Raw genomic sequence first — 14,340 nt, 5'->3', positions numbered from 1 at the left:
GTGAAAAAAATTAAAGTGGAGGTTAAATTAAAATAAATGAAATCATAGCCCAAATTTTATTTAGGATATGCTGTGAAGTGTGAAAAATGCTACCTGAAAATATAATTGTGTACTACCATTTATCTAAAATATGTTAAATATCTACCCTATAGGTGTTTTTGTGCGTTGCGACATATGTATATTTGGGAGTATTTAAAAACGTATTTTTTTATACTGACTGGGCGGAAATATCTAGATTTGCTTTTCTAGTAACACTTTCTTTGGTATTAGGTACTTTAGTCAAATATATAACTAAAGATTAAATTCTAATGTTAACAACAACACAAAAAGTAACAGGACATAACACACTGTTAGGGTACATAAGGATAAAAATTTGCAGTCCAGAATGTTCTATGAATAGAAAGAGATAAAATAGACATTTGATTATTTCCAATATTAGAAGTTAAATATTAAAAGTTTCACTACAACCGTCAGCTAATTTCACCTAAATTACAAATGGCAATGCTTATGACATCACTTCCCTTTACTATGTGGGCTTGTTTTGTGAAACAAGAACAGTACTTATAAGAAGCAGTGGTGAGTGCCTGACTTTGATGTAAGCAGTATTACTCCACACCAGTCCAAGCATATAGGAAAGTAGTGTCTTGAACTTACTCCCACCCCCTTGAGTTACAATATATAACCTAATAATGGAACTCTAAGTTTGAAAAGGAAAAGGATGAAAGTACACACTCTAGTTAAAGAAAACACAATAATTGTAAAATCTTTGTATTTAAAGACAACTGTTTGTAGAAAGAGTCATATTAATTCAGAATAAAATCATAAGGCATTTGTCTAAGTCAGGAGTCTGCAAAGGTTTTCTGTAAAACGCAGATAGTAAACACTTTTGGTTTTGTGGGTCACACCTGGTCTCTGTTGCATGTCCTTCTTGTTATAACCCTTTAAAAATACAACGCAGGGCTGGGCGCGGTGGCTCACGCCTGTAAACCCAGCACTTTGGGAGGCCAAGGCGGGCGGATCATGAGGTCAGGAGATCAAGACCATCCTGGCTAATTCGGTGAAACCCCATCTCTACTAAAAATACAAAAAAAAAATTAGCTGGGCCTGGTGGCGGGTGCCTGTAGTCCCAGTTACTCGGGAAGCTGAGGCAGGAGAATGGCGTGAACCCAGCAGGCGGAGCTTGCAGTGAGCCGAGATGGTGCCACTGCACTCCAGCCTGGGCAACAGAGCGAGATTTCATCTCAAATTAAAAAAAAATAAAAATACAAATACAAAGCAATTATTCATTTGGGCTTATATAATATGCCATGGACCGTGATTTGCCTACCTCTGATCTAAATGAATACTTAATTTTAACATACAAATATGAAAGAGGCACCTCATTTCATAATGGTGTAATGCCAATGACAAGAGAAATTGAATTAATAATTAATTTAATTGTATATTATGAAATTATATAGCTTTTAAAAATTTTATCCTTTGCCTTATTTTAAAAAAGAAGCCTGCTTATATTGATTCTGTAAGTATTGTCTCTTTCAAACTTGTGAGATACAATTTCTTATTTTGTTTTCCCAATCATTCAAATATTAGGTATTAAACCTAATATTTGGCATGACACTTTCAGTCCATGCAAATACCCTTTTCTCCAAAGATTATAGTAAATATACATCAATATTTATCACTAGAGGATTGAGTTTTCTTTACAGTGTTCATTAAAATGAAAAAAATGAAGTATAGAATTTGTACTTATGTGTTTTTCATTGACCTCTCTTTGACCTTATATTGTTAATCACTAGCACAATTTCAAAAAATAGTCAATGAAGATTCCTCTTACTGGAATAAATGAAGCACCTCTCAATGCCTGTACTCTTATTTCCTCCCTAAAAGTTCCATAAAAATTAAATGTTGTGTTTAGATTTCTATTTTAATAACTGAAGCTTTATCTCTTTAACTTTAATATTTTCTGCTTTAGATTCCTAAAGTAAAAGCCTCCCTCATATTTAAGGCTTCTTTTTAGCTTATTGAAACTATACATAACCTCACAGACACTTGGAAGTTTAACATTTAACACCATATTTGTTTAAAAGTTTGAAGACTAAAATCTTTTATATTTTTATATTTACAAAAGAAATAAAAGTTTAAATGGTACAGCAGAACCTTCTGAAGAATGGGATAGAGAGTGAACTTTGTATAATTCTACTGCATCTCACTAATCATTAAGAAATAAACACATTAAGTTAAGAATTAAGAGGATTATTAATTCAAGAAATATTTTCCAGTAATGAATTATAGGAATATCAACAGTTCTGCTAATCTTTCTTTCACCATGTGGTGTTTCCTGACACATAACTTAGGTTATCTTTTTTTTTTTTTTTTGAGACCTGAGTCTCGTGCTGTCGCCCAGGCTGCAGTGCAGTGGTGTGATCTCTGCTCACTGCAAGCTCCACCACCCAGGTTCACAGCATTCTCCTGCCTCAGCCTCCCGAGTGGCTGGTACTACAGGCACGCACCACCACGCCCTGCTAATTTTTTTTTTTTTTTTGTATTTTTTTTCAGTAGAGATGGGGTTTCACCATATTAGCCAGGATGGTTTTGATCTCCTGACCTCGTGATCCACCTGCCTCAGCCTCCCAAAATGCTGGGATTACAGGCATAAGCCACAGCACCCAGCCAGGTTATTCTTAAAAGAAAATGAATTCAATAACTCTGTTAGAAAAAAAAAAACTAAAATAAATCCAGGTGTCCTGCAAAAAGTTATGAAACTTTCAGGACAAATTCTAATCATAAAGTACTGCATGGATATGAAATCAAACAAATAAAGATATTAAGACCCATGAAAATTTTAGCCCGGTTATTTTCACTTGTGTAAGCATATGAGGTTGGCAAGAAAATTGTCACTGTGTGTTATTGCAGTGACAGACTTCAATGCAGTATTGCCACAAGTTCTTGGTCTAGCAGATTCCTACAAGAAAGATGTGAGGACTGGCGACACAACAGTCAATTTTGTATTCTCAATATCATGGAAGGAGGCATGGCATTGAATAGCAGAAAGATTCCATAAAGGTAAGTTTAAAAGAATTTGACCTTCAGTCAATCTCTATTTCAGGCATGAATGCAAAAAAATGCAGGCTATATGCACAACCTGCAACCATAGAGTGCTGCTTGAAAAACACTTCAAAAAGATGAAATCACAGACCAGAAAAAAAAGAATGGACAAATGACAGTATAGAAGATAAGTCTGCATCTGCAAATTAGACTTTCTCTTTCTTTCTCTCTCTCTCTCTTTCTTGACAGAGTCTCGCTCTGTTGCCAGGCTGGAGTGCAGTGGCACCATCTCGGTTCACTGCAACCTTTGCCTTCCAGGTTCAAGCAATTCTCCTGCCTCAGCCTACCCAGTAGCTGGGACTACAGGCTCCCGCCACCATGCCCAGCTAATCTTTGTATTTTTAGTAGAGACAAGGTTGCACCATGTTGGCCAGGCTGGTCTTGAATTACTAACCTCAGATGATCCACCCGCCTCAGCCTCTCAAAGTGCTGGGATTACAGGTGAGAGCCACCGCGTCTGGCCTAAACTTTCTATTAAAATAAATCTAGTGAGATCCAGAAATCCACATCCACCAGTGATTTGTTCCAAGTCTCTCAAGGTTTCTTTGGTGCAAATAACATTTTCCATTTATCTGGCATCAGGAAATTGGTGGGTTTTTCTTCTTCTTCATTTTTTCATATTAACCTGGCTACCCATGGGTAGAGTCAGCAGGGCAACATTAAATTGAAAAAAAAAAAAGATGCCCCCATACGATGGCCTGAGAGTGGAGACCACTGACTCAAAAGCAGAAGGCTGGTTCCAAAACGTCAAACTTCTGCAGTCTCAGCTTCAGGTGAGGAAGGCAGCTCTCACTCAGGGAAAGAGCCAAAGTTAGAAACAGTGCAGCTCTTGCCAGTCATTGACCTAAGGCCAGGCGGCTCCTCAGATGACCTGCAAATTGGGGACACACCACGGCATGCAGCAGCTGGGCTGAAGGATCCTGCTCCCAGTGGGTTTTTGCAGGGGACGTTCTGATTCCCTTAGCTGACGAATATGATCCTATGTTCCCTTATGATTATGAGAAAGTAGTGAAGTGCCAAAGAGAGGAAAGACAGACACAGCAGGAGCTAGAAATATGAAAGGAAATAGAAGAAAGGGAAAAGAGGCCTGAAGACAGGCAAGAAATTAGGGGAGTTCTGATCAAGGCGACCAAATCCAGATTCTGATGAAGGGGAAGATTAGGAGGGAGAGAGGAGGAAAAGTAGTAGGGTGGAGCTGCCATTGCCCCTCCCACTTCTCTGGTAGAGAAAGACCAAGAGTCACCCTGAGATTTTCCTTATGAAGAGGATTCAAGACCTCAGTCATGGTCTTCCAAAGCAGCCATTCCTCCCCCAGTGAAGGAGGAACAGGACAGACTGAGATCTCCAAACCATCCTAGCAGCTCCTTCCTCGCTAACGTGGTGGGAACGGTGGCGCACAACATCATGCAGAAGCGCGGCTTCCGGGAAGGCTGGGGCCTCGGGGAGCACCTGCAGGGGCTGCGAGACGCCTTTCCGGTGGGGAAGACTAGCAAATCAGGCGGCAAGATCATCGTGGGCGACGCCGCAGAGAAAGATGCATTGAAAGATCAGGTACAAATCCACTGACTGAAATACTTGAGTCCTACTAAGGTGGTCCTACTAAGGAACATGGTTGGTGAAGGGCAGGTGGAAGAAGACTTGGAAGTTGAAACCAGAGAAGAATGTGTGATGACATATTTTTCAGTTGATATGGTTTCCTATGAGACATAGCATCATTAAGGATAAAATAAGTGAAACTGAAAAGAGTATAGTTAATCTAGTTTTCATAATGAGTTCATTCTGTTATGTTTCTTTTTCTTTTCCATTGTCAATTTATATTGGCTCAGAGAAAACAGGCTTGATGGATAAAGTCCATGGTATTTCCCAATTTTGCCATGAAAAATATGGCAAAGTTAGAAAATGTGTGATATGTGAAATTCTTGGTGTCCCTGATGATGAAGCAGTACAGACCTTTTTAGAATTTGAGAGTTGAGTCAGCAATTAAAGCTGTTGTTCACTTGAATAGAAGGTATTTTGGTGGACAGGTGGCAAGAGGATGTTTTTACATTTGTACAAATTCAGCATCTTGGATTTGGTGGAACAAGTTTGATTTTAAGAACTAGAGCATGAGTCATCTCTGGTGACCCTTAAATGACAAGCAGGCTGAGAAAAGAAGGAAAAAGGTCACAGCCTCCATGGCTGTTAGATACTGAGACTCTTGGAAGGACCTCCAAGGTATACATTGATTGATCCCTTTTCATTTTGTGGTTTTTAAATATTGTATAAAAATCCAAATCCTTTTTAATAAATAAATAAAATGTGCAGCTGACTAGTTTCAATCATTGGTAGATATTATACTGTAGGAATGAAGTTAGTGTCTGCAGCTGTACATATTCAGGCCATTCTAAATATATAAGCTAGTTAGGAAGAAAATACTGTGGATTTTATCCATCAAGCCTGTTTTCTCCAGGCCAGTATAAAACAAATGGAAAGGAAAAAGAAACATAATGAAATGAACTCATTATTAAAACTGGATTACAGGATTAATTTTAATCTTTTCAGTTTCACTTATTTGACTCTTAGTGATGCTATGTGTCACAGGAAACCGTATGAACAGAAATATCCCAAGAAGTAAATTTGCTTAGAAAACAGAAAAGGGCTTATTAGTCTCTTTCAGTGCACTGCACAGCATTCAAGAAGAATTTGGGTCATGTGGTCTTTAAATTACTAAAATGAGTAATGAATACTAGCAGAACCAAAGGCTGTTTCTATGTGAAGAAATGATCTATTTTGGGTTTATATACACCAGTAAAATTTAACAACCAGCTTATGCTGTTAAACATGGTGGTTAGAGCTGGTGTTTCCCGAAGTTTACTATATAGACGGGTAAATAAAGTTACAAAAGCACACACAAGGAATGCAAAATTCACTGGGAAAACTAGGTATGTTAAGAATATTTTAAAAACTAAATTTTAGGCTGGGCATGGTGGCTCATGCCTGTAATCCTGGCACTTTGGGAGGCTGAGGTGGGTGGATCACCTCAGACCAACCTGAACAACATGGCAAAACTCTGTCTCTACAAAATACGAAGAAAAACAACAACAACAAAAATTAGCTGGGTGTGATGGTGCAGGCCTGCAGTCCCAGCTACTCCAGAGGCTGAGATGGAAGAAGTGCTTGAGCTTGGAGAGGCAGAGGCTGCAGTGAGCTGTGATTGCTCCATTGCACTCCAGCCTGGGCAACAGAGTGACTCCCTGTCTAAAAAAAAAAGCAAAACAACGAAACACCACCCTCCTAAATTTTATAAAGCAAATCTAAAAGCAAAAATGAAAATTGCCTAACAATAGCAAAATGGGACAATAGAACTGACAAAATGTGGTATATTCATGTAACAATATATACATTCTTTTGAAAAATTAGCAATATTTTTAACTGTACATATATGATCTATTTCACAGTAAAAATGAATAAAATTATGATATGCATAAAAATAACTCAAAAGCATTTCTCACATTAGCATGTATATATTTATGGAAATGGGCTCTTGAATAATCTCACCTGTAGAATTTAAACCCTAAAGGTGATACTATATTTATACTTTGACAAATCATTTTCTGTAATCAACTTTATTTAGTATCACTTAAAAAAATGAATAGTACTTTCATTCTTATCCCTTTTAGTGCTTCCTAAATATTTTACTTTTGAAATGATAGGTCTTGGATATATTGGCTTATTTGTTTTTTGTTATAAAATCTGTCATCTATAGCAAATGTTTTAATACAATTTGAGGCACATATGCACACCTCGGAATATGAGGAAAGAAAACAATCAGAAACTTTGCAGATTGACATTGTCTGTTTTCACAGTTGCTCTTGGAAAGTTTGCTCTGAAGGACTGTTAGAGTTTAGAAAATGAGTTTTATAATTTCCATGCTGACAGCCAATTTTAGGGATGAATTTTACTTTTTTTTTTTGAGACGGAGTCTCACTCTGTCACCCAGGCTGGAGTGCAGTGGCGCAGTCTCAGCTCACTGTATAAGCTCTGCCTCCCAGGTTCATGCCATTCTCCTGCCTCAGCCTCCTGGGAAGCTGGGACTACAGGCGCCCACCACCACGCCCAGCTAATTTTTTTTTTTTTTGTATTTTTAGTAGAGACGGGGTTTCACCGTGTTAGCCAGGATGGTCTCGATCTCCTGACCTTGTGATCCACCCGCCTAGGCCTCCCAAAGTGCTGGGATTACAGGCGTGAGCCACTGTGCCTGGCCGAATTTTACTTTCATATTGTGCTGTCTCCAACATAATTTTAAAACGATTCTGGAAAAAAAAACAGTAAAATGCAAAACTATACTCTCAAGAAGCACCTCAAGCATTGATTAGCAAATGTATCTTATTATTTACAGAGTTAAATGACATTTCTAATGACCAAGGACTTTCTGAGTAAACATCCCTGGGCAGAAGATTTATTGCACCCTTCTGTGACCTCCCCACTCTGACTGCCCTCTCTTAGGCTGCAGTGTCTCTTGGCTGTACTCAATCATTGACTGAGCTGGCAAATATTCTGTTTATTATTGTCTAGGAAAGGCTGATGCGCTCCCTGACTTGGTAAAATGTTTCACTGCATCATTACTGGGCAATAAAAATAAGTTGAAATAACCGACTGAGTAAAACTATTTAGTCACTTTGGGCAAAGCATGGCCTTTCTTCATGGGGCAGTGGGAAATCAATAAGATGCTCCAGAGGAGCCGAGGCTCTAGGGATACCTGTATGGTGCAATAAAACCAGCACATAAAGCAGTGGAAAAGGTAACGGCACTCATTTCGCACTGTTAAATTCCGTTGGGCACAATGATGAAGGGAAGCTCCATAAAGGGTGGTCTATTTAAAATCGGTTCCTGAGTGTGATCTTTTATTTAGGCCTATCTGGAAGACATGCATTTCAGTCCTTAATTTGTAGTCTTTTTTCAACAACCCCATGAAACAAAAGGGATCCAGCATGGTGATACTGTTTCATGGTGATACAACCCCATGAAACAAAAGGGATCCAGCATGATGATCCAGCATGGTGATACATAATGATACTGTGTTATTTACCTGGAATTTGGTAAGAGAGCAGATTTTCAATGACTTCACTGCCCTCTGCCATCGACATGGTAACTATGTGTGATGTGATGGATGTGTTAATCAACTTGACTGTGGTAATCAGAACACAGTGTATACCTATATCAAATCGTCACATAGTATACCTTAAATATATAGAATTTTTATTTGTCAAATAAATATTTTAATTTTTTTGAAAAAGGGATTTATGGCAGTGTAGCAGCAGTGAGTGGTAAGGTCTGGGTCGGGTTCAGCCCCAGGTGGGAGGTGGGGTCAGGGAGGAACCCAGTAAACAGCTCTGGCCTTGCAGGTGTAACACTCTAGGCCTCTGTCTTCCTGAGGCGTTGTTCCTGCATGTTGTCCCAGCGTCTTCCCTCTCTGTGTGTCTCTGCACCTCCATTTCCATTTTTCATAAGGACACTGGTCATATTGGATTGGAGCTCACCTTAATGACCTCATTTTAACTTGATTACCTCTGCAAAGATCTTATCTCCAAACAAGGTCACATTCTGGAGTTCATATGAATTTGAGGGAAAACAATTCAATCCATAATATCATCTCTGAAATAAGGACAACTTTACTTATGCATATACAATTTGGGTTGTGGTTGCTGTGTATCTGTTTCAAATGGGTTATGGGCTCTTCTCACACTTTCAGGTCAAATGGGACTTTGGAATCCATAGTGTATCTATGTATGCATATATGATCATGGATCAGCCTTCCCATTTCTGTCACTGTGTCCCTATATGGTTCATGATCATGTATGTTACTTCACTCGAAGGCCATACACAATCCAAACAAAACAAAACACAGAAACTGTGTTGGCTATTTTGACTTTCTGTTGAAACTATTCTCTTTGGTCATATATATATTTAAAAAATATTTTATATATATATATTTTTTAAAAATATTTTTATATATATATTTTTTTTTTCAAGTGATTATCCTGCCTCAGCCTCCCAAGTAGCTGGGATTACAGGCACCTGCCATCATGCCCGGCTAAATTTTTTTTGTGTGTGTATTTTTGTAGATACAGGGTTTCACCATGTTAGCCAGGCTCGTCTTCAACTCCTGATCTCAGGTGATCCGCCGGCCTCAGCCTCCCAGATTGCTGGGATTACAGGCGTGGGCCACCACATAAGATATATATATATATGTAATCTTTTTCAGTATATTCTCAGGGTGTGTTTGAGGAAACCTTTTTTTTTTTTTTTTTTTTTTTTTTGGCCATTGTCCAAGGGTTTAGAACTGAATGGGAATGTCTGTAAATGGATCTGATGGAGGTTGGAATGTGTATCAGCTTTTAATCATCACTGTAACAAATTACTAAAACACTCTCTTTATTATCTCTCACTTTAGAAGTGTGGGAGGGCTGGACTGATGACTCTGCTTATAGTCTTACAAGGACAAAATCAAGGTGCTCTTGGGCTCCTTATGAAGGCCCTAGGGCAGAATGTGTGTCCAAGCACATACAGGTTAGAGCAGAATTCAACTTCTTGTAGTTGTAGGAGTGAGGTCCCAATTCATCACTGGCTGGTAGTTGGGGCCTCTCAGCAATGTCAGGCTGCCTGCATTGCTCTTCATAGTGCCCAGTTCATTTTCTAAACCAGCAATGGTGCAGAGAGTCATTCTCCTGCTTCTAGTTTCTCTGGCTTCCCCTCACCCACACCTCTCTTCTGTGTCTCTTCTGCCTCCAACCAGAGTTAAATCTCTTAAGTGCTCATGTGATTACATGGAGCCCACTGCATGAATCACGATCACCTCCTAAGGTCTGCAACCTTAATTACATCTGCAAAATCCCTTATGTGATGTAACATATTCAGTTTCCAGGGCATCTTGGAGAGTCATTCTCATTCTTGCTGCCACAAAATATTCCTCATTCCTTCATGAAATGTTGTTTGCTTTCATATATTTGTCTCTAGAGAAGCATCAGGTTATTTTCTCAACATCCCTTCATGTTAAAAACCCTCAACAAATGAGGCATTGGAGGAACATACTTCAACATAGTAAGAGCCACCTATGACAAACCCACAGCCAGCATCATACTGAATGGGCAAAAGATGTGAAGCATTCCCCTTGAAAACTGGGACAAGACAGGGATACCGTCTCTCATTATTCCTACCCAACATAGTACTGGATGTCCTCGCCAGAGCAATCAGGCAAGAGAGAGAAACAAAAGGCATCTAAACAGGAGAAAAAGAGGTCAAACTGTCTCTGTTTGCAGATGATATGATTCTGTACCTACCAAACCCCATCGTCTCTGCCCAAAAGCTTCTCGATCTGATAATCTCAGCAAAGTTTCAGGATACAAAATTAATGTACAAAAATTAGTAGCATTCCTATATACCAACAACATGCAAGCTGAGAGCCAAATCAAGAATGCAATCCTATTCGCAATGACCACAAAAAGAATAAACTACCTAGAAATACAGCTAACCAGAGAGATGAATGATCTCTACAAGAAGAATTACAAAACACTGCTCAAAGAAATCACAGATGACATACAAATGGAAAAACGTTCCATAATCATGGATAGGAATAATAAATATGGTTTTTAACCATATTGGGCCATACTGCCCAAAGCAATTTATAGATTCAATGCTATTCCTATCAAATCACCAATGGCATTCTTCAAAGAACCAGTAAAAACTATTTTAAAATTAATATAGAACCAAAAAAGAGCCTGAATAGCCAAGGGAATCCAAGGCAAAAAGAACAAATCTGGAGGCATTTCGTTAGCCAACTTCAACCTCTACTACAAGGCTATAGTAACCAAAATAGCATAGTACTGGTACAAAAACAGACACACAGACCAATGGAACAGAATAGAGCGCCCAGAAATAATGCCACACACTTACAGCTATTTGATCTTCAACAAAGTCGACAAAAACATGCAGTAGGGAAAGGACTCCCTATTCAATAAATGGTGCTGGGATAACTGGCTAACCATAAGCAGTTCCTAGACCCCTTCCTTACACCATATACAAAAATCAACTCAAGATGGATTAAAGAATAAAATGTAAAACCTGTCAGGTGCAGTGGCTCACGCCTATAATCCCAACACTTTGGGAGGGTGAGGTGGGAGGATAGCTTGAGCCTCGGAGTTTGAGACAAGCCTGGGCAACATAGCGAGACCTCGTCTCTACAAACAATAATAATAATAATAATAATAATAATAAATTAGCTGAATGTGGTGGCATGTGCCTGTAGTCCAGGCTAATCAGGAGGCTGAGGCGGGGGAACCTCTTAAGCCTGGGAGGTTGAGGCTGTATCGTGTCATTGCACTCCAGCCTGGGCAACAGGTGAGACTGACTCTAAAGTCTCAAAAACAAAAAAAAACAAAAAAGTAAAGCCTATAACTACAAAAATCCTGGAAGATAACCTAGGAAATATAGGAAATGCCATTTTGGACACAGGACATGGCAAAAATTTCATGACAAAGACACCGAAAGCAATTGCAACAAAAACAAAAGTTGACAAATGGGACCTAATTAAACTAAAGGGTTTCTGCACAGCAAAAGAAATTATCCACAGAGTAAACAGACAACCTACTGGAAGAAAATATTCACAAATTATGCATCTGACAAAGGTCTAATGTCTGGAATCTATAAGGAACTTAACAAGAAAGAAAAAAAAACCTACCCCATTAAAAAACGGGCAAAGGACGTGAACAGACACTTTTCAAAAGAAGACATACATGTGGCCAACAAGCATAAGAAAAACTCCTCAGCATCACTAGTCATGAGATAAATGCATATCAAAACCACAATGAGATACCATCTCACACCAGTCAGAATTGCTATTATTTAAAAGGCGAAAAATAACAGGTGCTGGTAAAGCTGTGGAGAAAAGGGAGTGCTTATACACTGCTGGGGGAATTATACATTAGTTCAGCCATTGCAGCAAGCAGTTTCGTGATTTCTCAAAGAACTTAAAGCAGAGCTGCCACTTGACCCAGCAACCCCATTGAGTACACACCCAAAGGAATAATAATCCTTCTACCATAAAGACACACAGACGTGCATGTTCATTCACAATAGCAATGACATAGAATCAACCTAAATACCCATCAACGGTAGCGTAAAGAAAATGTACATATATACCATGGAATACTATGTAGCCATAAAAAAGATGAGATAATGTCCTTTGTAGCAACATGGATGGAGCTGGAGGCCATTATCCAAAGTGAACTAACACAGGAACAGAAAACCAAATACCATGTATTCTGACTTATGAGTGGGAGCTTAGTATTGAGTAACCATGGACACAAAGAAGGGAATAATAGACACCACAGCCTACTTGAGGGTGGAGGGTGGGAGGAGGGTGAAGATCGAAAAACTACCTACTAGGTACTATGCTCATTACCTGAGTGATGGAATAATCTGTACCCCAAGCCCCCATTACATGCAATTTACCTATATAACAAACCTGCACATGTATACCTCTGAACCTAAAATAAGTTTAAAAAAAAAAGAGAAGCATCACGTATTTTCTGTAGGAAATGGGAATTATATATGAATATACATTGTCAAAGACTATAATGTTTGAGATTTTCTATTGCTTATTTCATTAGTTTCTTTCTGGACCTATTCCATCTGGGCTAGCAGTTCTGAAAACAAAGTAGTGTGGATCAAACTCTGTCATCTGTTTCTGTCACACAGATTACAGCCCTCATCCTGAAGGAGTGACAGATTTCAGTCCCATCCTAATAAAAAATAAATCTCTGTTCCGTTTACTGTTTTCTTCTACTTGGTTTGGAAAAATTTTGTTAGAGGCAATTGTCGACACCACATATGGCTGAGAGCAGGTATAGGAGGTATCCTGGTACTCATACTTGGAAACCCTTAATTTGGCATCATTCTCAGCACATGAAATTTCTCAGATCACTAACAATCTTGGACCGATGATGATTCCTTAAGCCAACTTCGCTCTTCTGAAAAGGCTGGCGGGCATGGCTGCATTTTTCTGAGGACTCCTATGTTATCATCCACTCAAGATACACCAAGGCATTAACTAATTTTAAAAATCTTGGCCTGGCACAGTGGCTCACGCCTGTAATCCCAGAACTTTGGGAGGCCGAGGCGGTCGAATCACAAGGTCAGGAGATCGAGACCATCCTGGCTAACATGGTGAAAACCCCGTCTCTACTAAAAATACAAAAAATTAGCCAGATGTGATGGTGGGTGCCTGTAGTCCCAGCTACTCAGGAGGCTGAGGCAGGAGAATGGTATGAACCTGGGGGGCAGAGCTTGCAGTGAGCCAAGATCGCACCACTGCACTCCAGCCTGGGGGACACAGCGAGACTCTGCCTCAAAAAATAAAAATAAATAAATAAATAAAAATCTTAAGCTCTTCAGGTTTACTTTGTGTCTGCTTAGAGGAAAAAAGCATCCAACTACAGATATAAATGTATCCATTAATAAAAGGTAAATGGAGGCACAAAAGTTTATTTGAGCTAACAGTGATTCATGAATCACTGTTGAAGCAGCTTCAAATGGGAACTGGTTCAGGGACCCTTTCAAGGGAACAAAAAGGGACAGCTTCTGTAAGGTAAATATAGTAGCAAATTTTTCACCGGTTGTAGTTATACAATTGCCTTATTTGGTTGATCCTGCTGGAAAGTCTCTAGTTATATAAGTTAATTGGCTTCTGATTGGTTAGCCTTAAGTTTGACTTTTTTTATTTTTAAAGCCATTTACAAGAAATAGCTCAAGTTAAGTTTTGCTTATATTGGTAAATCAAGCAAAGTTAAGGCCACTTACAAGGCTTTGTCTGGTCAGAGATACCTCAGGCCATTTTAATTTTCTTTAACAAATTAAATACACCTGTGTGCCAGAGGACAGCTCAGTGAAGTCTTTGAATGTCTGTGGCTGTATATTTGGAAAAGTATATATTCTTTGCGAAATACCACAAATACTGATGAGGTAAAATGCAATGTATAGGACTGCATGTATATAACAAGTCTTCTATTACTAGGTCTATATTTCTGTTTACATACAATTTTTATTACTAAGAAAGGCTGAATATATTTACCTTTCCAGTGAGAATTACAAGTAATTAAGTTACCTCAGTAACACTTCAGTGTTTAGGTACAGTGCAAGTGGCTCTCTGTATCTGTGTCCAGCATGGAATTTCGTACCTAGTTGAAAACTTTCTTACTT

At 38.8% G+C, this 14,340-nt stretch overlaps 1 protein-coding gene and 1 pseudogene across 6 annotated transcripts in view; one reads left to right on the top strand and one right to left on the bottom strand.

The window, feature by feature from the left end:
- Window positions 1-14,340, bottom strand: part of LOC117978859 (contactin-associated protein-like 3) — a 239,003-nt gene that overhangs the window by 86,991 nt on the left and 137,672 nt on the right. The gene's annotated exons all lie outside the window — the stretch shown is intronic.
- On the top strand, window positions 272-5,194 carry LOC129393075 (splicing factor 45-like; annotated as a pseudogene).

The sequence above is a fragment of the Pan paniscus genome, chromosome 11 (genome assembly GCF_029289425.2).
Source record: "Pan paniscus chromosome 11, NHGRI_mPanPan1-v2.0_pri, whole genome shotgun sequence".
Lineage (NCBI taxonomy): Eukaryota > Metazoa > Chordata > Mammalia > Primates > Hominidae > Pan > Pan paniscus.
The sequence above is the reverse complement of the archived record's forward strand: the minus strand, read 5'-3'. Positions and strand labels throughout refer to the sequence as shown.